Genomic DNA, 27,906 nt, shown 5'->3' with positions numbered 1-27,906 from the left:
CGTTGCCAGTGTATAGAAATATACTTAATTTTTGTATAATGCCTTGTATGTAGCCCCGGATAGAATTAGTTCTGTTTTTGCTGCTCTCAAGGTGTGCGGTAGCATCTTGTCATGGTCTTAATTTGCGTTTCCCTAGTGGCTGGTGATGCTGAACCTCTTCTCACCCTCGGTTATGCCTGAGATGCTAAGACACGGCCTGGGTAGTTTAATTTGCAGCATCCAGATGTTCGCACATCTAGCTGATGCAGGACTAGAACTTGGGTCTCCTAATCCGTGGTGTGCAACTTGTGTTCTCTTTCTGGAAGCTTCTAGAGTATTGTTCTTATCTCTGTTCTGAAATTTCACGATAATGTGCCTGGTTGTGCACCTTTTTCCTTTTTTAAAAAAATTCATAGAGATAGGGACTTGGTGAAAACTTTTAACTTGGAAATGGTTGTTTTTCTATTGCCAGATTTTTCTTTAATTATTTATGTGATAATTTTCTCTCATGAGTTTTCTCTATCTTCTCTCTTTGGAATTCTTCTCGTCCAAATATGACGCTTCCTGACCACATCCTCTGAACTTGGTCTTCTCTCTCCTTCCAGCCTTGTCCTTGTCTTTTTTTTTATTGTTGTTGTTTTCTTTTGGTTCTACTATGTGAAAGATTTCATAAACATCAATGTCTAGTTCTTTACGTGTTTTATATTTCTGCTTTCCTATTTTAATTTCTAAAATCCTTCCTTGTTTTCTAAATGTTCATTTTCATAAAAAGAACATCATCTTCTAGTTCCCTGGACTCAAATGAAAATATTAATGAGTATTTCATAGAGATTTCTTATGCTTGCATGGTCTCCTGTCTTTCAGATTCCTTTCTTGGCTGTTTTTAAATCTCTGTCTTTCCTGTCGAGTCTTTACTGTCCACTTACATTTAGGGTTGATGAGCTGCAAGGCTGACTGGGACCCCCGTGGGCACCGACAGGGCTTGATGTCTGGGGCCTTGTTTTTGGTGTGATCAGCCTGGGCCGTTCACTGCAGGACACTGATTGCCAGCGTTTGTCATTAGGTCTTTTTCCAGGCTCCACAGAGAGCCTAGAAGCAGGCTGGAGTGCAGGGAGATGGTGAGTCTGGCTGCCTGCACTGTGGAGCTGGGTGTGGTGAGAGGCATGAGGACACTCTCTGTTCAGCTGGGACACTTTCGCACAAACTCTGTTTACTCTCTGGCTCTCTGTCTCTCAGCTGGGCCTGGAGTCCGAGTCCAGAACCCCCCTGGTTTTTCCTCCCCATAGAGAAAGCTCCAGGCTTCCACCAGGGTGCCGATGGGGAAACTGCCGGTCCTCATGGGTGGGGAGGCAGTGGGAGGGTCCAAGCCCTTAGAGAATGCTCCTGGTCCCAGCTCTGCTCAGGCTCGCATCTCAGAGGCACGGGAGCCTTGCCTGTCTGAGACCTGGGAAGGCACTAGCGTGCAGGGCACTTGCTTTCTGGGGACCCCGTTGCCCAGAGAGAGTTCACTTAACACTGGTCTACCTGTTGTCCAGATCCACCCGTGGTGTTGCTCTCATCTCCCTTTGCCCGTCTGCCCTGTCCCTGGGTGCTTATGCCTCCGCTCCTCCCCCTCGTCATTCCTGCACTGCTGTCATCTTGGGGGTGTCAGGAGGGGGTTAAGCTAAGCGTGTGGGCGCCACTGGTGTGTTTAACCACAGCCCCAGGTTCTACTGACGGAAGAACAGAGCATCATGGTACCTATTCTGCTTTTTCTTGCTCATTCAGGCACCCCCTCCAGAGACCTCTGATACCCTGCAAAGGCTGTGCTGAGCCTGGCTGGGATTTACTGCTTTGTTTGACGTGAAGGGGCCCTCGGATGCTGGCATTCAGCATGTGTGCTGCTGGAACACTGTGACTGGAGTCATTACAGCTCTAGCTTCTTCCTGAAATTCATTCATCTGATCAGATTTAAATTTAAAAATGTATTTTTGACGACTTAGTATGAATCACTCAGTCTCTCTTGCTCTCACTCCCTCCTTTCCAGCACTCCTTAATTTTATTCTTTCATCCGCTCATCATCACAATCACACAATTCAACTGTGTGTCTTTCGTTTTGTCACCTCCTCTTTCTGGGAGTCGCCTTCTGAGTCTGTGTTCAACTCTGGGATGCTGCAGTGAGCGAGATGCAGGTCCTGGCTCCCGGAGCCCAGCGTGTAGACAGCTGTGAGCACAAATAATTCCCCTACCGTGCGGAGAGCCTGGGGTCCCAGGGGTATAAACAGAGATGGAAGACGGTGACACCAAGAAGAGGAAAGTTCTCCATTCGGGAGAGTTAGGGAAACTTTTATATGTGAAATGAATGTTTGAACTGGGCCATGAGGAATGAAGAGGGTTTTAATAAATGGCGAAAAGGATATCCGTGTATGAGGCAAAGGGAGCAAGTTGTGAAAGGCGAGATTATTTGGAAAATGGTGAGGAGGTCCACGTGGATGCAGCCCAGGGAGAAGGGGTGAACGATAGGCCGTAGGGCTGGGGAGGTGGGTCCGAGGGATGGACCAGGATGTGGCACACCAGTGACTTCAGAGTCTCAGCTGTGTCACACATATGTCTGCGGCCAGGGGAAATACTAGGGAGTGAGGGGACTGTGGCAAACGTTAGCCCGTCTGTGCTGTGTAAAGGTGGACATTGGGATGGCAAAACTAAACGTGCCGAATTCGCCACAAGCTTAGGGCTCCTTTGACTTTATTCTACAGACCAATAGGAGCCAGAGAATAACAGTAAAGAGGGCATCCTATAGTCACGTCTTTTATGCTTATTTTATATCTGGGACAAACACTTTGGCCCTGAAATGCACCTCTGATCGAAGTGGTATAAAAGTTACTCAGCGTCTCCACTTGGCCTGATCTCCTTGGGGGTGGAGGGCAGAGCAAAATTCCCAGTGCTCCCAGAACTCTACGCCCATCCCAGCACATCGTCGCTCCGTCGTAGGAAAAAGCGGATTTTCCAAACATCCTGCCACGTCCATGCCTGTGATAGAATAGTGTCCCCTGCCAGGATGTCTATGTCCTCACCCCAGAAGTGGTGAATATGCCACCTTATGTGGCAAAAGGGGATTTGCAGGTGTGATTCATTTAAGGAAAGAGATGGGGAGAGTGTTCTGGATAATCTGGGTGAATCCAGTGTCATCACCAGGGTCCTTATAAGACGGAGGCAGGAGGGTCAGAGTCAGAGAAGGAGGCGTGTTGACGGGAGCGGAGGTCGGAGTGATGGGGGGGCTGTGTGCCGAGGACTGTGTGTGCCTCTGGGAGCTGGGGGAGGTCAGGAATGGACCCTCCCTCCGAGCCTGTAGGAGGAACGCAGCCTTTCATTGTGAACTGGTGAACACTCATTACAAATTTCTAACCTTCAGAACCATAAGAAAATAAATTTGTGTTATTTTAAGCCACTAATTTTGTGGCGACTTGTTACAGCAGCAAGAGGAAATGAGTGTGATGCCCTTTACCGGGTAACCTGTGTGGGCAAGGGTCAGCCCTTGGGTGGATGCTAATGGCCTGTTCCTTCAAGGGGAAGGAGTTGTGTTTGTAACGTGACAGACTGCCGTTCACCCAAGGGTCGAAAGGTTTAGCCATTTGCTGCTTTAAATTTTCCTTAATGCTACTTTTTAAAGAGGAGCCTGACATTGACATAGATGGAGTGCTGCCCAGATCAGTTGTCCCGGCCCGTGATGGGGGGAGATGAACACGGGCCCGTTCAGTCTCTGCACGGCTGTGCACAAGCGCGTGCCGCATCTCAGGCACCGGGGGGCCGGCGAAGGAAGGGGAGCTCAGGCAGGTAGACGCTTGCAGGAGGGGAGGACCGCATGTGACGAGAAACAAAGGAAATGCAGCAGGGGCTTTCGTTTCTCTCCTTCAGTGCAGCTTTCGTGTCGTGCGTGTAGAGCCCCCAAATGTCTAGGCAGCGTTGAGTTTTTGGAGATGCCACTGTATTTTTTATGAAGAAGAGCAAACTTTTCATTCATGTACAAGTTCCTGCAGGGTGGGCCTGTGCTACATGGGGCTTGAAGCAGGCTTCTTGGGGTGTAATTCTAAGGTATTTCAAATACTATGGGCGATTTTGGGCAAATGATTTAAGATTTTGAGGCTCCATTTGCCCCATCCCTGGATAGGAATGATTGTAGTTCCTTCCTCTCAGGGTCTCTGTGACCGTTACCTGGACTACACCACAAAGTGCTCAGAGGATGAGGGATGCTGTGTGAGGGGTCTGGGAGGGTGGGCTCTGGAGCCTGTGACGTAGGTTCAAATCCCACCTCGGCCACTTACCAGCTGGCTGTGTGACTTGAGGCTCGCAGCTCAATGTCTCTTCTTTCTTTGGTTCTTTCACCTGTAAAATTGGGCCGACACTGTGCACCTGATGGGGTGCGAGAGTATTAAATTAGTTAACAGGTGCCGGCGCTTAGAGGGCCTGACACGGAGTTAATGATGCTGCCTCTGTTTCTCTGTAATGTCAGCATCATTTCTACAAGTAGGTGATCAGGGCAGGGGCTATAGCACTGGGCAGACCTAATACTCTGAGAGGCCCTTATGCAGCCGAGAGACGATTTATGAGCAAGAAGCAGAGATGGAATTGTGTCCTGGGTAAAGGCTCTGGTGTCAGGTGCATCTATGTTGTCTCTGTCACGTTCTGGTTGTGTGACTTTGGGTCAGTTACTTGAATTCTCTGTGCCTCGATGTTCTCTTCTGAAAGTGGGGATAATAGGATTTACTGCAGAAGGTCGCTGTGAAGATGACCTTGGACACACTGCCTGGAACCTAGTAAGCTCCCACTGCATGCAGGGAATACTGTGGTTCTCATTATTGCTGCCCTTTGTGTCAACGTTGTGTGTGTAGCACAGAGATGGAGTGTGTGGGCTCTGAAGCTAGACTGCCTGGGTTCAAATCCTTGCTGTAAGCCACGCTAGCTGTATAGACTCAGACAAGTTACTAACTTTTCTGTGCCTCAGTTTCTTCATCAGAAAAACGGAGGACAATAGTCATATTGTAACCAGGGAGCCAGGCAAAGAAAGGATTACTGAGGATCTGATCAACAGCTAACCTGGTCTGTCAAATGTTTTTCAGACGAGAAGAAACTGTTCTGCTTTGCAGGCGTTGCTGCTCCTGTCTTGCAGATGTTGCTACCTTGCAGAGAAATTCACACATTTGCAGCAAGACCCCTGCAAAATGTGCCAGCCCCAAGTGTCCTAAAGTTACCTTAAATGTATTAGCATCCTAAATTCTCCTTCTCTGGGAGGGTCCAAGCAGCCATTTTCAGATCGTGTGATGTGTGTAATAGCACGTGTACCTGCCACGCATGCGCCCTAAAGGGACACCGTGGTTACAAATGAGCAGCCAGATTTCCTCTGCTCTCTGTGGATAAAGCCCCCCACCGGCACTGAGCTCAGGGAACTCTGCTTTGGGAGCCATCCCTCATGTTCTCCATCACTTGTGCAAGCAATAAACCTGTTCTTCACCTGCTTCTGCCTTGTTCTGCTTCTCGGCTTCGCACTCACCAAGAGACAAACCCACCGACTTCGCTTCCATCTCCTTGTATTCGTTTTCTATTCCTGCCGTAACGAATTACTAGTTTAGTGACTTAGAGCGACCACGTACTGTCTCCAGTTCTGTAGGTCAGATGCCCGCTCACAGCCTGGCCCTGCTCTGCTTGGTCTCTCTCAAGGGGAGGCCAAGGAGTCTGCTGCTGGCTGCTCTCTCGGGGGCTCCGGGTGAATCGGCTTGCAAGCCCATTCAGTTGGCAGGTGTGGGACTGAGATCTTTCTTACTGGATGTCATCCTGGGGTCACACTTAGCTTCTAGAGGACCCCCCATATTCCCTGGCCCATGGCTCCCTTCCAAGCCAGCAATGGATGCTCAACTCCCTCTGACTTTCCCTTCTGCCTCGTCGCGTGGAATCTTCTGCCTCCTTCTACTTTTGATTAAACATCTTTATTGATATAATCCGTGTATCATTCAATTCACTCATTTGTAATTCAGTGTCTTCTAGGATATTCATGGAATTGTGCAACCACCACCACTGTCTAATTTTTGAATATTTTTACTCTTCTCAAAAACCCAGTACCCATTTATGTAACTACATGGATCCCACCTGGATAATCTCCATATCTTAAGGTCGGTTGATCAGTGACCTTAATTCCATCTGCATCGTCCCTTCACAGCAGTATCTAGATCAGTATCTGAGTAACCAGTGGATGGGAATCTTGGGGGAGGGTCTTTAGTATTCTTTTACCACCCTGCTTCATAGGGTCCCCGTGAGCCCTAAGTGAGCTGTGTTAGCTGGAACACTCAGAACGGTGCCCGCATGTGGTAAGTGCCCTAAGAATATTGGCAGAGAAAGTGCTGGTGCAAGGAGCCTCTGAGCGAGTCACCTACTGTGTTCTCAGCAGCTGATGTGCATTGACTCATCTACCGCTAACCCAACCCACTGGGATTGCTAGAACCGTCTTACAGATGAGGGAGTGAAGCTGCACTGAGGCATGGATTTCCACTTGGCTAATTTCTTCCTACTTCCAGTCTTTGGGCAAATACCATCTTAATTAGACACACTCCAATAGCCTGTTTACAATGGCAACTTGGCCCCACCCCATATGCCTAAGGGCTCCTGCGTGCTCCGTGTTGTTCATCTTTCCCTTAGCACTTCTCAGCCCTTAACATTTAGGGCCATATATTAGCTGTATTTGTTCTTCTTTTTCTCTTTTTGAGAAGGTGGTGGAGGTGATGATGGTGGTATTGGTGATGATGTTGGAGGCAGTGGCTACAGTGGAGGCTGTAGAGGGTATGATGTCGGCGGTGGCTGAGGTTGTGGAGGCAGCAGTGGTTGGCGGTGCTGTTGGAAGTGATGGTGATCATGGGGGTGGTGGGGGTGGAGGTGGTTGTATGGGACACCTCTGAGAAACATCGTGCCCTTGGCTGGAGGACGGGTTTCAGGGCTGCAGGAGTTGCTGCTCCCCCTCCTGGAGGCCATTTGATACGACGCCGTATCTGATCTGTTCCTTCGCAAAGCTGATCATCCGATTAATTCACCGCAGGAAGACAGTATCAGTTGAGCAGCAGAGAATCCTATGACCAAGGTAACAAAGCACATATGTATACAATCCCGGCTCACTCAGATAGTTAAATAAGAAAATGTGCTCATTTCTAGACTTGCTGCAGCTTCCTCTTGGGTTAAGGTGACACCAAAATATTAAGCAAAACCACCCAATTCATAGTTAAGAGCCCGCACGATGGTTAAGCAGGAAGGTCCTCACCTGGTGCTCTGACTCTGGAGAAAACAAATCCCCCCACTAACTAGGAGGCGTTTGGTAGGCCCCAGGAGGTCACCTGCTGGTGTGCCCTGACGCCCGGGCCCTTGGCTGGACCCCCGGGGGAAAGCACTTTCTCGTGGCAGAACGTCACCTGCTCGGCTCCCAGCAGAACTGAGCCACCTCCTGTGTGAGGAGCAAGTGGAGGGGGTACAGCAGCACAGCAGGAGCGCCGATGCAGAAGGATCCCTGTGAGGACAACACAGGAGGGGCTGGTCTCCGACAGATGTTGGAGCGGGGGACTGTCAATGAAATGGGACGCGGCCGGGGCATCCTGGGTCTCCCACGGTGCACACTGAACAGGCAGAGTGAGGAGAACCAGCTCCAGCACACAGGCCTCGTGCAGGAGAGTGTGTTGTAGCCCCTCGGACCTGTGTATAGAGATGGTTTTCGTGTATATGGAAGCGAAACCAGAGGTGTGATGGGCTCAAGGACAAGTGTGAGGTCTCCTGTCTAGAACCCAACTGAGGCCCCCTAAACGGGAAAAGCCAGCAGCCCAGGAGCGCTGGGAAAGACCATTTGGTCACCATCGGTGGGGGCTGGAGGGCTTGGTCGGTGCCTAAATGCACTGGGGCCTCCTCCGTCCTTGTTCCGAAGGACAGCGAATGTGGTCTCCTCACTGGCCTGCCTGAGGCAGTTCCAAGGCTTTCTTTTGCTCGCTGGTTGGGGACGCGCCCCTCCTCAGGTGGCCTGGGGGTCTGCCGGCCCTGGCTTCTCCTCCCTGCGCTTCAGCCTCCCTGGGACTTGCCATGTGTCTTCTGACTGGGGCCTCTGCTTGGGGCACTCTTCCCACCTCCTCCCCGCTCCTGGCCGGTTCTGGCTCCTGCTTCCGGTCCAGTGCAGGGCTGTGTGCTCCTTAGGGTGCTCCATAGCAACCGAACCAATGGTGGGGGTGTATGTGTCTGACAGATTTATTGCACGGTGTTGGCTCACGTGATTATGGAGGATGGGAAGACCCAGGATCTGCTGTCTGCAAGCTGGAGACCCAGGAGAGCCTGTGGTGTAGACTCTAAGGTGGGTCCGAAGGCCTGAGAACCAGGAGCCCTGGAGGGAGGAGCAGGTCCCTGTCCCAGCTAGGCAGTCAGGCAGGGACAGCCACCCTCCGTTCCTGCACCACGTTGCTCTGTTCAGGCCCTGAGTGGACTGGTGATACCCACTCACTGCGCTTGGGGTGGGAACTTCTGCTTTACTCAGTCCACTGATTCGAATGCTAATCTCTTCCACAAACACCCCTCCACTGAGAAATCATGCTTAACCAGCTATCTGGGCACCCTGTGGCCCAGTCAAGTTGACACATAAAACTGCCATCACAGGCTGCCTTGGGGACACCTTCCGGGCCCCCACCTGCTGTGCCCCTCGCCCAGGTCCCCCTGAGCCTCCTCTCCACGACAGCCTCACCTCTAGGTATGAGTGGTGCTCATCAGTCTGTCCACACCTGTCTCCCAGTCACAAAGGGCTGTGCTGACTGGGTCACAGCACAATGCCTGGTACACAGCAGGTGCTCACTAAATGCCCGTTGAGTGAGTGACTTTCCTTGAATTGTCACAACAGCTCTCTGGTTGGTGCTAGCATCTCCTCAGTTCAGAGAGGAGGGAAATGGGCGCAGCTGCCAGTCTTAGCCTGCCCAGGTTCCCAGGCAGAGGTCCCAAATCGGCCTGACCTTCACAATTACACGAAGATTCCACAAACTTACCTATTCCCAGGCCCGACCCTGCACCTAAGGAACCCGAGTCTCCCAGGGTGCAGGCTGGCATCAGTATTTTTGACAATGCCCTCCACCGATTCCTTTGACCAGGAAGTTACAGAAGTTTTCCCTCCTGCAGAGATGAGATGCTTATCGAGTTAATTTCCCCAGGCTTCGTTCAAGGTGGAAACTAATCAGCCATCTCTTCAGCGAGGATTAACCTCTGGCTGAAAGATTCTCTCTGTTTTCCTCTCTTGCTCGTTTCATCCATTAAAAGCTTAGATACCTCAGAGACAGACCGTTCATCGCTTATCACCACTGGGGGCTGCAGGTGGAGATTCAGAGACCAGAGAGAAGCAAATTGGTCTGAACACAGGAGCTCTTGTTCTGGGAGAGACAGCACAGCAGCTGATACAATTAGTTTGGAGTCATTCACATGGCAAGAACTTGATTTATAGCATATCAAATCAACCATTGTAATCAAGTCTGTGGTGTCTGCCCCGTCTGAGGGATGTCAGAGGCACTCGGCAAGATCAGACGACCTCCAGGCATCTGGAGTCTGGTTCCTGGGAGATAATGTGGTAGATGAGCATTTATCTTACAGGAATCCTGTGGGTTCCAGAATCCTCCGACTCCCTGGACCCAAAACGACTTCAGATAAGACAAACTGTGGCAGCCAAGCCTCATCTCCCCAAACTTCATGGGGACGTAGAGCAGAAATGGTGGTCTTGCAAATCTTGGAAGCATCCTATGGACCTTGACATAGTCATATCGGCCAGATTCTCCTCTCCTTGGGCCCAGAGACCTCAGACAACCCTGCCAGTTCACAGATAAGAATGAAGAAGGCCAGTTTCACCCTTACCTGGATTAGAATTGAGTTTAGATCCAGCTGTGGCGTGGCGCTGCTTAACGGCTCAGGCCAGCTAGTTCACAGGGTGGGACTGTCACGCCTCTCTTCCTGGCCCTTCAGAGCTGCACCGACCATGGGAGAAGAGATTCATCACCTCGGGCTCCAAGAACAGGACCGTGTGCTGGGGCTTCCCTCAAGACACTTATCATTTGTCCAGGACAGGCAGCAGACCATCTCAAAACAGGATGCTGAAGCTCAAATGGTGGCCAGAATGACAGGTCCTGTGGCAGAGAATGTTTCCCCCAGGGGAAATTATTGGACTTTAGGCTACTTATCCATAGGCATCACAAAATAAACAAGCACAAACAGATGAAGTGGAAAAGGAGAGGTTGAGAAAATTTGGGGATATTTTGTAACATTTCCTGGTTTGGGAATGTTAAGATGCTTTCAGCTTCCAAGAACACTTGTTCCTTTCAGGTTGTGTGGACCTGGAACAAGTTGATGTCTTTTTGGTAAGAAAAATATGTCTGTGGCGTGGTCCTGCTTGCATATGGCAACTAGTTAAACCATTCAGAGAAGTTCATGATGAAATTCAAGTCTTCACTCGCCCCTTCTCACACTCAGATCCATGCCTCTGCAGCATCTTCTTTTAAACCTCAAAGCCTTTGACTCTCCTGCTGTTTTCCTCCAGGATCTTATAATGTGCTGAAAATGCAATTTCTGTATTTACCGTCTTTAGACAACATTTATCTAGTCTTCTAGGAAATACTAGAATCTTTCCCCTTCACATGTCTCCTCTTTCTCCTTCCAGCTCCAAGAGCTAGCTAGAGAGATGGCCACCGGCTGCTCCTCCTACTGGTGCCCTTTGTCATTTTAATGAGATGCTAAGGTTTCTATTTCTTGCTCCTTCAACTCCAGTCAGCGACTTTCTATATAAGGTGAAAAGATCAGAACTGCTTTCTCCTTTCTTTCCACACCTGGACTACCTCCCACCTTTGGCCAACCATATTTTTACAGTTTAAGGTTAACATTTATATTCCATTCTACAAATATAACCATGGCTTCAGTGCTCCAGAGTCTATAGGTGGACTCTTAGAGCAGAAAAATATTGGACAGCGTTTCCTTGAGTAGATGTGGTGTCTGCCTTACAGGTTTATGAGGATTAAGTGAGACGATGGGTGCAGAGCGCCGAGGCCGGGGTCTGCTCAGGACCTTCTGCATGCTTGGCTGGCAGAAGCTCTTAGCAAATATCAAGCTACGCACTGTTCCTGAAGAAGTTGGTGCTGAAGCAAACGCACAGTGTACACCTGTCTTTTTCCATCACCAGGAGTGAGAAGCAATTCTTGTCACTCTGACGTGAAGGATGTGTCTGCCTGCGGCACCTTCGCTGCTCCCGTGAGCCGTGTGAGTTGAGTGAGTGATGAGATGGAGAAAGTGGCGTTCTCGTAACAGCTGGTCCTAGAATTCCTTTGTAATGGGAGTGAAACTCAGCACATCGACTCAACTGTGAAAGAAATATAAACTTTATTTTCATATGATGTTGATTTTAAGCTCCTGTTGTCCAAAATGGCAGAAAAACTTAATCCTAGTCAATTTATGGTTTTCCCCTATTTATTTTTACGTGAGATTATATCTCAGTTACAGGATATTTGCATAGCGTGAAGGGATGTGTTTGTGTGTCTGTCCCTTTTCCCTCTTCACCAGTTCCTGTAGAAGATGGAAAAAGAGCTCCAGAGGGTCTTAAAGTGACCATGAAATCAGCAGACATCACCACTCACAATCCACTGGCCAGAAGCCATGTGGCCCCTACGCAACCACAGAGGGCAGGGCACACCTCGGAGGTGGAGAGCTGGAAGTACTTGGTGACGAGGTCTGACACCCCCATGCTGTACTGCCCTCAGCAACAGTGAAAGGAGTTATGGGGGCCATCTGAGAGATGGTGGGGGGGTGAGGAAGAAGCTAACTGATGGTAAGGCATTTGTACTCACCATGTCATCTGGTTCCATGATCCACCAAATTTTCAATGGAGTCTATCAAAAAAGACTTAGCATTGGGGCTGGCCCCGTGGCCGAGTGGTTAAGTTCGTGTGATCCACTGCAGGCAGCCCAGTGTTTCGTTGGTTCGAATCCTGGGCGCGGACATGGCACTGCTCATCAGACCACGCTGAGGCAGCATCCCACATGCCACAACTAGAAGGACCCACAACGAAGAATATACAACTATGTACCGGGGGGCTTTGGAGAGAAAAAAGGAAAAATAAAATCTTTAAAAAAAAAAAAAAAAGACTTAGCATGATGTCTGAGATTGATTTTCTTGTGGAAACCAGTGAAGAGCCTGAATCTGGTATCTGAGGGATGTGATCCTGAACACTGTCGCCCCAGGTGGACGCGGAGCCCACTGACATCTCGGTGTGTCCTGCTTCTTCCTTGAAACTGCCTTTGCTCTGTAAGAAATCCGCTTCTTTCATTATACAGTGGAGATGTGTTCCTGGGAGACTGAGGGATGCTTCACGGCTTCTTCCCAACCATCTGCTCCAGCAGCCTCCTGAGGAGGTCACAGTGGACCACACACATGTTGGCCAACCAGCACAGCAGGGGGCTTATTCCACAGATTATCTGGAAGGGACTCCTCCAAGGGGACACTCAGCTGCACAGAAGTGTGCGATGGCAATGCTTAAGGAATTCACTGATTCCCTCACATAGATACTCTGTGTGGCCAGTTGTCACCCCTTAAAGGATGCCAACGCTGATTCTTAATGACGTGTGAACGTCTGGGCTGGAGAGACACAGGTTTTAGCACAGGGGTTGTAAGATGGCAATCACTGGTCTTGTAGCCCTGCCAGGGAAGGCTCTTCTCTTGCTCAGGGGTGAAATGATGCTCCTGACCATGTGGTGCAATTCTCTTCTGAGAAGCTACAGGGAAATGCTATCTGAGAAAGGGCCAGACATTCATTAGACACTGGCCTGCAGGCTCAGGTCAAGGATAAATGAAATGAAGAATATTGCAGGGTCCTGGAGAAGTTTGAAGAAAACAAAACAAAACTAACCTGTACTAGTCAGTATCTCAGAGGGAAATAGGTGATACATGCAAAGAGGTTGTAATGTTTAAGGAAAGGACTATTTACCACAATGTGGACAGGTTTGGGGGGATCACTGAGATAGTGAGAAGCACCCAGGGCTTGCAAGCACGCAAAGTCCTTACCTCCCCTAGGCCAGAAAGGGCAAGGGGGAGAGTGGGGACCCGTGCTCATGGGGAGGCACAGCCATGGACAGGGCAGCCTGGCAACACGACGGCCTTATCTGGAGGCACATAGACCATGCCAAAACATGGTGCCTAAGGCAGAAGTCAGGAGAATAAATACTCTGACCTCCATCTCCACTCATCCTCCTATCTGCTACCGTTGAGATCAGAGATTCACTTTTTAGATCCACCAGTTAGAAGAAGGACATGGGAGCCTAAGGGATGCAATATATAGCTTCCTGGGGCCCAGAATGGAGCATCCCCAATGTTGATGAAACCTCAGCTTAGATGGTCCAATGCATGAAATAATAAGAAAATGCACAATAAGACACAAGAGCCGCTGTGCATCCCAGGCTGAGAATCCAAGCAAGGGAGAGACACTCACGGGCTGAGTGCCCTGCTCAGGCTTTATGGAGCAAGTGGAATCCACGATGGCAAGCGACATGGCTCCCTATTGCCCACAGAGAAAATGTAACTTCTCAGCTTGTGCCCCTATGCCCGGCAAAATCTGCCCTCCTCTAGCTTCCTGTCTCAGCACCCTCCTCTGCTCCCTGTGTCCAGAGCCTCCTGGAGCTCCCTGAGGCTTCTGATCACTCCAGAGTCCCACAGGGCTTTCTTTATTTCAGCCTCAGTGCTCCTGAGTCAAACTTCCGGGGTTGCATCTGAGCTGCCAGTCATGCGGGCCGGGTGATCCCTGGCGAGTTACTGAACCCCTCCCGGGTCAGGCTTTCATCTACCAAATGGGGACGGTGAGGCACCTAGTCACAGGGCTCCTGTGGGGATGAATGAGAAAATGCGTGTAGGGGGCGTTATGGGTACACTGTAAGCATTCAATGTATGTAGCTGTTATTACTTGACTGTGCATCATATCTGCACCTTTAGAAACTCCTTCAGTATCGGCCTCTCTCTAAAGCGCTCCCTGATGCTGCGTCCTCAGTCCCAGCTGCTCCTCCTCTGCTCCTGTCTCAGTGTGGAGCTCTTACACCAGTTTCCCAGTAGAAGAATAGTATGAGACTCTCCTGTCTCCTCCGGTGGACTTGAGTTGGCTGCATGAAGGAAGGAAGTTTGTCATTTCCATTCTGTGTCCGCAGTGCTTGGCAGCTGTAGACTGGAATAAATGACTGTGTCTAGCAGAGGTGGGTTGTGTTGAATCTAATGTAACTGAAGGGTTTTTAGGTGAGGAAATGTCATGCGCTCATCATGTCATCTTAGAGCTCCAGAGATGGGCAGGAACTTGACCAGATCCCCTGACTGTATAAATATATATATTGCTTTTTCTCCAAGTCACAAAGTTAGGGCATGGTGAAGGAGAGAGCCATCTAGCATCATGACCAAAACAACTTGGAGGCATTGATGAAATTGGGATTCTGATTTCAGACAGACCTGGGTTTGTGTCTGACCTCTGCCACTGCTTAGTTTGGGATGCTGGACAAGTACCTTGACCTCCAAGCTTTACTCAATTCTTCTGTAAAATGGAAACAATAATAGTATCTACTTCAAAGGATTGTTGTGATGACTAAATGAGATAACATAAGCAGGGTGCTTAACATCCTGCTCAACAAATATAATAAGTGCTCAATCAAAACTGGCTGTGTTGCCTTGGAGGAAGGATTCCATTTTGAGGGGAAGGAAAGAGTGGGAACCAAAGGGTGCATCACAAAACCCAGTTCTGGAACACCAGGATGAGGTGTCACTCCCATCATCTAGATGGTGACCCCCAAATGACCTGTGTCAGAACCTTGTGGGGTTGCTGTGTGAAAAAAAACATGTATTTTCTGGGACCCAACTCTGAGCCCTTTGAATTAGAACCTCTTGAGGTTGATACCAAACCAGGTTTGTTTGTGCCTCTTGCCCAGAAAGCTAATCACTGAAATGACAGCAGAGAGAGCGTTTAATCATAAGGCAGCCAAGTGAGGAGGCAGGAGAACGAGTCTCAGATCTGCCTTCCTGAAAATGGGGACTCAGGGATATCTATGGGGCAAGGTGGTCTGAGATGTGCAGACGGATGATTGGAGGTGAGGAGAGGCGAGGTGACTGACGATCTGCTCAAACATAGTCAGAATCGACGCTTCTTCACAGGACGCGTGTTCACCAAATGGCGGCGTTAGCATCATCTCAGGGTGGAGTTTTCAGCCTCTTGACGTCAAGAGGTCACTTATCCGGCATCTGTGTGGGCCCAGTGGATGGGTTGGTGGTCTCAAATGGCCTGAACTGGACAAGGGGTCCTAATTCCTGAAAAACAGCTTAAACATCCGTTACCATGGTGATCCAGGTGCTAGAAGAGATGTTATCTATAGGAAGCGAGGGGGAGTCAGATAGCATATTGCCTAAGCAGCACAGTTAATAATGGGCAGGGGAACAACTGAAAGATATAACCAGCAATTGCAAAAAAGGAAAAAGAAACTGCAATCACTAACTACCTAATAATCGATGGCTAACTGTTTACCCATTTCACAGTGGGCCGGCGAACTGGCAGACTTGATGAGCTTTCCTGGCCACTTTGGTGGATATTGTAACTTAAAAGCCATTGCTAAAGGCACTGACAAAGCATTGACAGTGGAAATGGAGGAAGATATTTGCAGGAATGCATTGGGAACTGAGCCATCCTTCCTAGATCTCAGACAGAAGAACCAAGGAAGCCTGGAAGCCAGCCAACAGAATGGACCAAACTCCAGATGCTGAAGCTGAAGTCAGAATCCCAAGGATCCAAGAGAAGAGCGACTAGGGTGCTGCATGTTACCCAGAGCACCAGGGGCTCCTCTGGCCTTGGGTCACAGCCACTTAAGGAGTTAAGTTCTCAGCAAACTCGCTTCTAACCAACAGCGCCCCCACCACACTTAGAACAGCTCGACTATTGTGTGCAGAGAATCCATCCTCACAAAATGGTCCCGGATATATTTGTGAGCATCTTTAGCCTTTGATTCATTTTAAGTCATTGTTCTTAACTCCCATTACTGAATATTTACTTTACTTTCACACAGTGTGTTTGTCCGTATGAAAGTTAATTGTTTCACTTTGAATTATTGTAATTTAAACACTCAGTGAGAACGCTGCCTCCTGCCTTTATAGCTTTCCAAGGTGGACGTTATTTGAGGCAACTCTTGTGGATAGAAAGTTAACAAAGTTTGCACTTATGGTGAGGTTAGAACCTGGGGATATGTGTGTGAGACAAGAAGGGAGCATTTGCTGAAGAAAACATACGATGTCTTATTTCTACTACATGGAATTTGTGTATAAGTTTAAACTGTATCATGACCTAATATAAAGCTTGAATAATGACTTCCTGATCATCTGAAAAATAGGTAAATGACAATCCAGGACTTAAATAATTTACATTGAACATGATGCCGTAACTTAGATTATTTTTGGTAAAAATAAAGTCATTTCTTCCAATTTTTAAAGTTTACATTACATATGAATACAGGTAAAGTTATACATAATCAATAAAAATCACTCTTATTTTACTTGAAAAAACCTCAATGAGAGATAAAAGGGACAAAACAGGAAGATGTGGGGCACGAGGGCTCCCATATCTCTCTAGCTACATGAGAACAGGATGGAAAGTCATCAGGATGTGTTCAAAGATGCGTTGAGAACTCGTGGTCTTGGAATGGACAGAGAGACTGAATCACAACCTTTTTCTCTGAGCCAGGAACATAATAGATTAGAATTTCCACTCCGTGGCTCCAAATAGGTTCCTTTGTGTGTGTGTGTGTGTGTGAGGAAGATTGTCCCTGAGCTCACATCTATTGCCAATCTTCCTCTTTTTGTTTGAGGAAAATTGTCCCTGAGCTAACGTCTGCGCCAATCTTCCTTTATTTTGTATGTGGGACGCTGTCACAGCCTGGCTTGATGAGCAGTGCATAGGTTCGCACCTGGGATCCCAATCTGTGAGCCCCAGGCCACCAATGTGGAGCACGTGGACCTAACCACTGTGCCACCAGGCCGGCTCCAGTTTCCCTTCTTTAGAGTGCTGACTTCTTCTTGCCTCTGGGAGGAGATATTTGAGAAGGGTGATGTGTTTTGTAGGAACTATGTCTTGACGTAAATCTAGCATGTTCCTTCTCTGCTGCCTCTCCCCTCTCCCCCTTTCTCCACAGAGTAGAGAATCTGCTTTGTTTCAGGAAGGGTGGGGCTTCTGTTTAGAAGTGGGGTGATACGTGTTTCCCTGGGCGGTGGGGCCAGCGCCCCATGTTTGGGAAGCCCCAGCCTCTTATAAGTCACAAGAAGGTAATATGCAATTAACACATAGTTGTGGTGAGATGTTATTTGGATATATCGATCGATTTTTCTCTAGTATGTTTTTTTGTTTCATCCTCATGGCCCTTCATTCGTTCACTTTGTCATTCAAGGAGAGGGGACTAAGGAGAAAGGGGAGGAAGGAATGGTGGCCTGTGCTGCTCGTACCGTCTCCCTGAAGCCAATTGTTAAATCTTCAGGAAACTCGTTAGGCCTTCGGTGGCTTGAAACCAGCTGTAGTAGAGGTATTTATATGGTGGAAACCGGCAAATGCTCAAATCTGAGCACACGGCGGGAATGAACAGTCTTGGCTGACATTTGGATTTCAAAAGCCTAGCTCTCGGAGAAAAACGGAAAGAACTTCTGCCCAGAAAGTAGAACCCCTCCTGGACCAGGGGACGAGGGAGCATCAGTGGGGGCGAGGAGAGCTGAGGAGCTGGCGGCCCTGAGAGGACTCTTCCTCGTCCTCACACTCTGAGGACAGAAATCCCAAGTCAGTTTGGGGGCTGGGGGATCTGAGAAAGAAGACATCTGTGTCCTTTCCTGGATAGGAACCGTTATAAGTCCAGGATCCCCGAGCAGAAACAGCCGTGTGGGGTTTAGGTAGGTGGGTCACACAGTTCATGCCCTGACGAGGCTGGGGCCCATGGAGCCGTGAGTCTGCATCCTGAAAGGAAGCCAAGAGCACCCTCCTCTTATCAGGAGAAACTTCCAGAAGGGCATATTTACCAGCGAGCTAATTCCACTGATTTGTGGGGAATGTGTGCAGTCAGGGATGGAGGAGGAACCCGTGCTGGTAGTCGGGAGCTGCCCTCTCCCAGGCGGGAGGGTCAAGGGCAGGGAGAGGTCACCAGAACTGGAGAGGAGAGAGCTTCCTTGAGAGGAGCAGGGAGCTTTGAGGTGGGACATGGCCAGCCCGAGGGACCCTCGCAGTGAGGGAGCCACAGGCAGGAGTATCCAGACCTCCCGCGCCTCCTTGCCCCGCTTCTCCAGCCAAGGCTGCCCACTGACCACACCCAGCGGAAGGCCAAGGGCACGGCGCCCATCTGTGAAACCCTGTAGGTCAGCTGCTGGCACACGGCGGGGTGGACAAGGTCTACTGGAGCGCTGACTTTTGTTTTAACTAAAAATTAAGAAAGGTATAATTTTAGAAAAGCAGTTAAGATCTCTCAGCAAGCTTTAAGAATATTAGAACTGTTGTACTCTTGTATTTTTCCCTTTACATCAGCTATTCAACTTACTTAGGTAAGCATTTAAAAACTTAAAAAAACTAACAGTAAAGATACTGATGCACAAACGCAATTAAATGTTTTTTTTTTTTTTAAGATTTTATTTTTTTCCTTTTTCTCCCCAAAGCCCCCCCGGTACATAGTTGTATATTCTTCGTTGTGGGTCCTTCTAGTTGTGGCATGTGGGAGGCCGCCTCAGCGTGGTTTGATGAGCAGTGCCATGTCCGCGCCCAGGATTCGAACCAATGAAACACTGGGCCGCCTGCAGCGGAGCGCGGGAACGTAACCACTCGGCCACGGGGCCAGCCCCCGCAATTAAATGATTTTATAAGAAAAGTAGAAAATAAAGATACTATGATTAATAAGTACAGTCTTTTATTTCTTGACATGGCATATTAAAATCTTTCAATCTTCATTGTAACTTATCTGATACGTTCTGTGGGCATGGAATATAGAAAGTGTGTCAGTGAAAAATACATGACAAGTATTTTTATTAAACACCGAATTGTACATTTTTCATACAAAAGAAGACACTCTAGCTTCTGTTTTGACAAAATAATTATTCTTGCTAATATTATCTAGCTCATTTTCCCAATTTCTATAATCTCATACACCCACAATACTCACAAAAGTACTTTCCAACAGCCCATAGTGGTATGGGGGTAGCAGCATGAATTCCTGCGCACTCAGTAACACCAGAGATGAAATATACAGTTATGGGGCAGGGAGGGGCCTTTCAGAAAGAGTGAGAACAGTGTAGACCAGGGCAGTTCAACAGAACCATCCGTGATGAAGGAGGTGGTCTCTGTCTACATGGTCCAGTAGGGCAGTCACTAGTCAAGGGTGACTATTGAGCACTCAAAGTGTGGCTAGTGCAACTGAGGAACCGAAGTTTTTATTGTATTTAACTTTAATTTAGATGGCCACGTGCGGCTTGTGGTTATAGTATTAGCACAGATTCAGAGCAGCCTGTGTGGCCTGATTACCCGGGATGCTATGGCTAAGAGAGACCTCAGCGGGAGCCGCATGGCCAGATGACAACATGGACCAGATGGCCAAGATTCTACACACGCTTCCTTGAATTCTGACACACCTCTGAGAAGAAGGGAAGGCCCCAAACAAAAACACGGCAGAGAACAATAACATTTTGTGCAATCTAGCAAATGCTTTGCATATATAGAAATTCAGATAATCCAATTAACCCCGTGAGGTGGGTACTCTTATCCCCGTGTCGCAGACGAGGATTGGAATCTCAGATTAAGGAATTTGCCCATCCAAATTGACTAAGATAGAATGGAGTCTAAAACAGATTAGAATCTTACAAGAGTGGTTTTATATCTTGACCCCCTGAATTCGTGGCATGTGGTTTGTTCTGGCCACGTGATCATGGTTTCTCTATTCCTGGTTGTGCTGTAGGAATGTTTCCAGACACCAAAGTTACTCTGGGTTCGGTCCCCACCATTAGGCGGCCATCAGTCTTCCTGGTTTTGTAGAGGGTCCCCACAGCGAGGAGGACTCAGGCCTAAAGCCAAATGGACTCAGCCCAAAAGGGAGAAGATGGTAGATGAAAACTCAGAATTCTGGTACCAGCCCCTGAGTGCTGGGTCCTCTGTTCGTGTGTCGAGAAATGCCAGCCGTTCTTAAATCCTCCAACCTCCTTGTGAGAAGTTTCTAAGGGAGAAGAAATTTGCAGTCCTGGGAGTGGGGGTGGGGGGGTCCAGGCACCAGCGTGCTATATACCAGCTTTGCGATCTTGAATGCCTGAGCTTCTCCGAGCGTGTTTTTTTCCTTCCTTGTGAAATGGGATTAATAATGGAACTTCTAAAGGTATCATGAAATGAAATGAGATCATTTTTGGAAACATTAAGGTATATAGTTGTTATCTTAATGAAACAAGGCAGCTTATATTCTCTTTGGAATTTTATGTTTCCAAGCTGATTTCAGTGCTGTGTCCTGACTCTACATCCATTGACACCACTCGCTGATCCTCCTGTGACCAAGGCCTGACCTCTGGGTACGTGTGGCTCGAGGGCAGGGAACAGGAGGTGTGTCAACGCAGTGGACTCTGCCTGCGACGTGGGCTCCAGCTGCGCTGGCTTTGGATCTTGGATCCAGTTTTCCACTTGTCACTCTGCTCTGGATCCTCAGGGACTGGGGGTGAACCCCCTTAGGAACCAACAAATGACCTTGCAGCAGAGAGAGGGGGCATTTTGACCTTTTTTTGTTTTTTTTTTTTTAAGATTTTATTTTTCCTTTTTCTCCCCAAAGCCCCTCATATTTTAGTTGTGGGTCCTTCTGGTTGTGGCATGTGGGACGGTGCCTCAGCATGGCTTGATGAGCAGTGCCATGTCCACGGGCAGGATCCGAACTGGTGAAACCCCAGGCCACTGAAGTGGAGTGCGCAAACTTAACCACTCGGCCATGGGGCCGGCCCCAAGCTGCCGTCCCTGTTGAATAAAGTCTGCCTTACTGCCTTTGACAAGCGTCATGAGTAACTGTTCTCCAACAGCTGTGGGTTTCCTTTGGAGAAATGACAGTGCTTTGAAACTAGACAGAGGTGGTTGTTGTACAATGTTGTAAGGTAGTAAACACCATTGAATTACTCACTTGCAAATGGTTGATTTTACGTTATGTGAATTTCACCTGAACTAAAATACGCAGGTAAAAAATAATACAATGGTTTACTCTTCCTCGTGATTCTGTGGGTTGACTTGTCTCAGGGGGCAGTTCTGCTCCATGTAGCATAGCTGAGGTCACACACGCTGCACTCAGCAGAGAGCTCGCCTGGGGCTGGGCCAGCCCGCGGGCTCTGGTCCTCCAGGGTCTCCCTCAAGGGGTTCTGGTGCAGACAGTTCCCAGGAGGGCGAAGCTGAAGCTGACGGCCCGGAAGTGGCACGGCACAACTTCTACCGCACTCGTCTTAGTCACAGGCCAGCCTGTATTCAAGGACGGAGTAATCACTACATCCTGACAGCGGGCAGCTGGTGTCCCCAGGGAGAGGGCCCTGGACAGGGTCCTCCTTGGAGTCTCCCCAGCACAGGTGGGCCCTGTGCTGACAAGGCCTCTCCCTGGTCCTTCTCAGCGCAGACGTTGACTGTGCTAGTTGTTTGTGGTTCTCGTTCCATCTGGACACAGTGCTCCGGAAGCTCCTGCCAGTCTACTGGACTTGGTGCAAGGGATGAGACCAACTTGTTGTCCCTTGTGGAAGTGGCACGGGCTTTACAGATAAGCCATCTTTTTGAGTACAAATGCCAGCTCCGCCTAGGCTGACCCGGCATACCCGTGTGCCTGGGACTCAGAGCTAAAACCTGAGGTCCTGCATGACCTGGGATGGGGTAGTCACCTCGCTCTGCCAGCGCTTAGTCTGAGTGAATTTAGGCAGGTAGTTATGGAAATAAAGGACGAGCATCCAGCTGGGCCCCCACAGAGGCTTTCTCTCCAGAGTTTGCTCTAGAAGGGAAGTCGGCTCCCATCACTTGCATTTGGCACTCCAGAGTAGGCAGAGCAGCTTTAGAGTGGAAGAAGGAAGCCTTCAGACGTGTTCATTGGGGGCTGTTGGCGTGGGGAGGCTGGAGGGGGGCTACCTAGAACTGGGGCTCCTACGTGACTAGTTTGGGGAACATGTTTAACTCTGTTTGATTCTGAGTTGGAAGTAGGGGCAAAACCAGAAGCTGGTGGTTGCTGACCAAGTTCTGATGGTTCTGGGCTGATTGGTGCAGGGGTGGAGGCTCAGAGTTCTGCTGTCATGTGAGGTCTGGCCATTGTCCGTCTATTCAGTCTCTCACCGTGTCACATGTGTGGGCCTCAACTTTCTTACAAGTGCAAGGATAAAAATAAAACTTAGCTCTGAAAATTAAGTATATTCCAGTACATGGTATACAGTAGGTGCTCAGTACAGGAAGTTTCCTTCCCAAGAATGTCCTGTCTACACTCAGGGGGCCTTTGGGCACCTTTATTTGATTATTCCCCAGGACCAAATGACTCCAACTCTCCATGTGCCCTCACCTTAACGCTTCAACTTATCCAGGCAAAGAGCTGCCTGCCTCTCAGAAACTTGCCTTGGACAAACCAGACACGCCAGAGGAGCCAGCATGGGGCCGTCAGTGACGTGGTCAGGATTAGGAGAACATGGGCCAGTTCAGTATGAACTAGTCACAAGAGACTGGTGGGCAATGTTAACAGGAGCCCTGTGACATTGGGTCCTTCTCTCAGACAAGGGACCTTTCTCTACCATAGGGAGGAAAAACTATTCCTCTACCCTCCAGGCTTTCTGGCTGGTCTGAAAATTAAGTTGACATAAGACAGAATAACAGGAGAAAATCAAGCAAGCTTAATAACATGTATACGTGGGAGAAACCCAGGAAGACTGAATAACTCGCCAGAATGGCTGAGGCCACCATCTTAAATACCATCTCCAGCTGGAGACAAAGGAGGATGTTGGGAGTTGTGGTTTGGGACTTCAAAGGGGAGGAAGACAATTCACACGGAGATGGAAAGCAAATGCTTGGTAAACAAATGTTTGCCATGCCCTGCAGAGACAATGGGACAGGGGGAGGACATTGATCAAGTGGGCCTTGCTGGGTTCCTCCCTGTCTGCCACACCTAGTTCATATTATACTAGAGTTGTCTATAGTGAGAGCTGCTTCCTGGCACAGGCCTTCTCTCTTCAATTCTTTTAGGCACTTAGGGGGAAGATCAAAGCTTCTTCCTGAGTCTTTTGTTCTTAAAAATAATCAAGCCAAAGAGACATTCTCAGGTGGCAAATTCTGCTCCCCTACACCAAAATTGCACCTGACTTAGGGCCAGGCCTGCCAGAGATCCCCTCCATAATCAGCAGAGGAGTTTTGACCTGACATGATTCCCACCTGGGCCACTTGAGCCCACCTTAGGCAACCTGCAGGTCCCTGCTCCTAGGAGGTAACCATTTTGATGCTGAACTCTGGGAGAACACCCGGCTGGTACGGTGCATCACAGCCCAGAGCTCCAGGGGTCCTCCCATGTAGCTGGGACGACGGGCACAGACCTGTGTGCCCAGTGAGCCGCTGGAATGAACTGATAGCTCTGTAGCACACTTCTCTTCTGCAACCGTTTCTACACGCTCGCCTCCAAAGACACACAATCCGCCAAAGATGAGCCGTCGCCGCACGTGCATTGGCAATTTGCCTCTTGAGCATCAGAAGTTTGGAGGAATCTGTGCAGAGATTTTCGATAATGTTTTGAAAGTTATTTCAGTTCTGGGAAGGAATTTCTCTAGTTTTTTCACTGGGAAGGTGCCTGTGGCTTTGGGCTTCAATATGGTTCGCACTCTAATTTAGTAACCATTTCTATTTTTAATAGAAAAGTGAAACAGTATTTAGTTCATTCATCATCTTTCATGTGATGAATATTTTTGCGATATTGCCTGTGTGTCAGAGGCCAAGTTAAGGGCTTGTCATGTGGGGTTGAGGAGGAGCAGCTCAGATCCTGGCTGGTCCCTTGTGGGATCAAGGGAGAAAGGCAGGCATGGAACAGCTGATTTCATAGTCATTTGGGCAATTACAATTGGGGTAAGTGCTACCCGGCAGATGAACCAGGTAGTATGAGGATGTGTAACTGGGGAAGCTGATCTCCAGAATGTGTGTCTTTATATTATAATAGTGAAAGTAAGATGTGTCCAATAGGAACGCTTCCTGCAAAAAGTAGCGGTTGTAGAAACGTCATCGAAATGAGAACCAACAGAGGCTATTGATTCCAAGCTTGTGATGGCAAGGGAGGCAGCCGCCATTGCTTGGTTTGGGGGAAATTCAAAGGCAGGCAGAGGAGTGGGAAGGCGTATGGTGGAAAACAGGGAGGGCTCAGGTCTGCTCGGATCGGAGGTGGCTGGCACGGGGAAGCTGGATGTGGTTAGCAAGAAGCCAACATCTTAGGAGATGGGTTTGGAGCCCATAACTCAACTTCTCTGCTTGGTCCCGAGTTGGAAACAGGAGCAATAAAGAGAATTTCTGGCGGTTGTTGCCCGAGTTCTCAACATTCTGGGCCAATTGCTGCAGGGGCTGTGGTTTGGCTTCCAAGCCTGGTCGCTGCCGAGGTGGCGCATCTGAGTTCTGTTGTCATGAACAGCCAGACCATACGTTTTGTATATTTGTATGTTCAGTCTCTGGCAGCATACCCAGCTAAGAAGGGCATAAGTTCACAGGTGTGAGGGAGCAGTGCTGGGCTGTTCAGAAGCTCTACAATATCACGACAGTGGCTCCTCACTTTCATGACTCTCCTCACTTTCCTCTCTTGTCTATAAATGGCTGCAGAGCTCCGAGTGTCACGTCCTTCCATAACAACATTCCAGGCAGATGGCAGCGGGTCAAGCAGAAAAGAAAGCTTCTTCCCACAATATGCTCAGAACCCTCCAGCAAATTTCACATTTAGCCACTCCAGGACCGAGGCTGGGCAGAGAGCAAAGGGGTTCCGAGGACTGGTTTAGACCAAGCATTCCTCTTTGCAACTTCAGAGGTGACCTTCCCCACAGGTATGGGCTGCTCAGGTGAGTCAAACTGGAGTTTTATCGGCGTGGAAGAAGCAGTTGGTACAGCCCCCTCACAAACATGGGGTACACTTGAGATCCTCTATTTGGGTAGATCTTTACCTGCAGAATCTTGGTGGGAGCCACAGACCATCTTTCATCACAAAAACTGAGAATGTTGGCTACTGCCTTTTTCAGACCCCCTTGCAGCTGGAGGACAGGCGTGCAATCCCAGCTCTGCCATCCTGGACACCCCTGCTGGTTGGGAACCTCATGAAGAGAAGCTGTATGAGGACAGTAGTCTGTGCAGCAGGTGGTGGCAGTGGGTACACCCATTTTCTAGGGTAACAGCGGGACAATTCTGGGAGCAGAGTCCTATGTCCAACCTCAATGGTTTCTGTGGTTCAAGATGCAGAGGCCGGCCCAGCAGCAACTCTACTGGAGTCTTTGCAGGGCCCGTTCTTCAGCAAGATTTGAGGTTTCATTTCTTCTTTTCTCTCCCTGCGGCTTTTAAAATGCATCCAAGCTGGATATTCTACGAGCTCCCCAGTAATAATTTATCAAATTTATTTTCAGCTTAGATAGTGTACCAATCGGGGTTCAACTAGAGAAACAGACCCAGTAGGAGGGATATTTTAGGATGTTGATGGCAGGGAATTGGCTTGCATGATTGTGGGGGATTGGCTGGGCAAATGGGAAATCGCAGGCAGGATGTGTCAGCGAGGGCAGGCTGGATGTCTGGCGCCCGAGATGAAGCTGCAGTCCACAGGCAGAATTTCTCGTTCTTCAGAACAGCCTCAGCTCTGTCACAACTCAGAACCCTGACTGAGCCCAAGAACATTTCCTCGGACTCTGGATTTCCTCTTAGGAAGGGAAGAGGCCGCTCTGGTGAAGCCAGGCAGAGCGAGAAACGTGAGGGCCTGGTTCCCCGCCCTGTGCGGTGCATGGCTGCCATGTAGCTCGCATCTCATGTTTTTCACCTGGGCTCAACGCTCTGCCGCTCTGCCCTGTCACCAGCAAAACAGGGTACAATGATGCCTCTCAGAGGAGCAGGAACAATAGTATAAAAGTTAGTCTCCAGTCTGGAATTCAGCTTCTGCCACATAGGGCTGGGAGGGAACTTTCCAGAATCACAGTTCCTATGTCTTCAGAGAGGGTGGTTTGACACCTGCTTCCCCGAGTTGCTGTTTGATCACACCTGCCTCTTCTCCCCCAGTCTTTAAACTGTTCTCTGCACTCTTTTGGATATACCACCATTATCTACTGTCTCCTGAACGTGGGGACATCTTTCTCTATGATTTTGCATGTTGCTGCTGCTTCTGCCTGGAACAACCTGCCCCTCCCTTTCCTTGGCTAATCCCTACTTGGCCTCTAAATAGGGCCGGGAAATATTTCTCTGTCTTCTTGTCGGATGCTGAAGCCCCTTCCCCAAGTTCTGCAGCATCCCGGCCTAACTCCTAACGGATCTTACAAACTGTGAACGCCATGGGTGTCAGCTCCATGCTGGGGAGACAGTGTCACCAGGGCAGACGTGGTCCCTTACTCCAAGGGGCTTATTGTCCAGCTCACTCTCAACAGATTCTTTGTCTTTCTCCATCAAAACCTGTAACCTTTTTGGGTTGGCCCAGTGGCATGTTGGTTAAGTTCGCGTGCTCTGCTTTGTCGGCCCAGGGTTCACAGGTTTAGATCCCAGGCACAGACCTAGCACTGCTCATCAAGTCACACTGTGGTGGCATCCCGCATAAAATAGAGTAATATTGGCAGCAGATGTTAGCTCAGGGCCAGTCTTCCTCACAAAAACAAACAAACACACAACCCTGTAAGCTTTACACTGTGGTCTGGTGGGCTGACAGAGGCTTACTTATTTATTCCGTCGTAGTCATCAGCCCTTTCAATGCCTATTGGAACGTGACGCTAAGAGAGAGGCAGCTCAGCTCGAATGTGTATTTTGAGGCTTTCTCCAGTAGCAGGGGACTTGGCTGGTGCCACCCAATGGCTGGTCACCTCATCCAATTCTTCCTTTTCTGCCTTTTTCTGGTCTAAGACAGGATCAGTTACAGGAGTTAGCCAAAAAATCATGTGCTGGTTCTTTAAGAACTTAAACATAGAATTGCCATGTGACCCAGCAATTCCACTCCAGTGTCTACACTCCAAAGAACTGAAAACAAGTGTTCAAATTTATACATGAACGTTTATCCAGTGCATTCACGATAGACAAAAGGTGGAAACAACTCGAGTGCCCATCAACGAGTGAATAGATAAACAAAATGTGCTCTATCCATACAATGGAATATAATTCAGCCATAAAAAATGGAGCACTGGCACACGGTGCTAAGTAAAAGAAGCCAGAAACAGAAGGACACATGTTCTGATTCCATCTTCAGAAGATGTCCGGAAGAGGCAAATCCATGGAGAGCAGCCACATTAATGGTTGTTAGGGGCTGGGGGAGGGGGAACATGGAGTGACTGCTTAATGGGTACAGGTTTCCTTTTGAAGAGATAGGAATGTTCTGGAACTAGATAGAGGTGATGGTTGTACAACATGATGAATGTACTAAGTGTCACCAATGTAAATTTTATGTATTGTGCCACAATTAAAAAAAAATGATGTGCTATTTCCTGCTCTATGTTATCATGATATTTGGTACTCTGATCCTCTCACGATCTCAGAAACATGTCTTGAAAGATACACACAGCCTACGTGGTCACCTGCCTAATGTGATTTGAGAGTCTTCTAATGGTCGTTTAAGAATGTCTAATATTATACAAGTCATCCTATGTGACAATCCTACCTTACCATCTCCCAGGGGCTCCAGTTTTTAAACACACATCTAACACATTCTCATAGTCCACTTG

The 27,906-nt window shown here is 48.8% G+C and overlaps 1 long non-coding RNA gene across 1 annotated transcript in view; it reads left to right on the top strand.

Moving 5' to 3' along the window:
• LOC139084481 (uncharacterized) overlaps nt 1–27,665 on the top strand; it is a 66,137-nt gene extending 38,472 nt beyond the window's left edge. Inside the window, exon 6 of the long non-coding RNA XR_011541890.1 lies at nt 24,839–27,665. This is a non-coding gene — a long non-coding RNA (uncharacterized lncRNA). The remainder of the gene's footprint in view (nt 1–24,838) is intronic.
• The last annotated feature ends 241 nt before the right edge of the window (nt 27,666–27,906 follow it).

This window comes from Equus przewalskii, chromosome 7 (genome assembly GCF_037783145.1).
Source record: "Equus przewalskii isolate Varuska chromosome 7, EquPr2, whole genome shotgun sequence".
Classification (NCBI taxonomy): Eukaryota; Metazoa; Chordata; class Mammalia; order Perissodactyla; family Equidae; genus Equus; species Equus przewalskii.
This window is presented reverse-complemented; position numbering and strand designations above follow the sequence as displayed.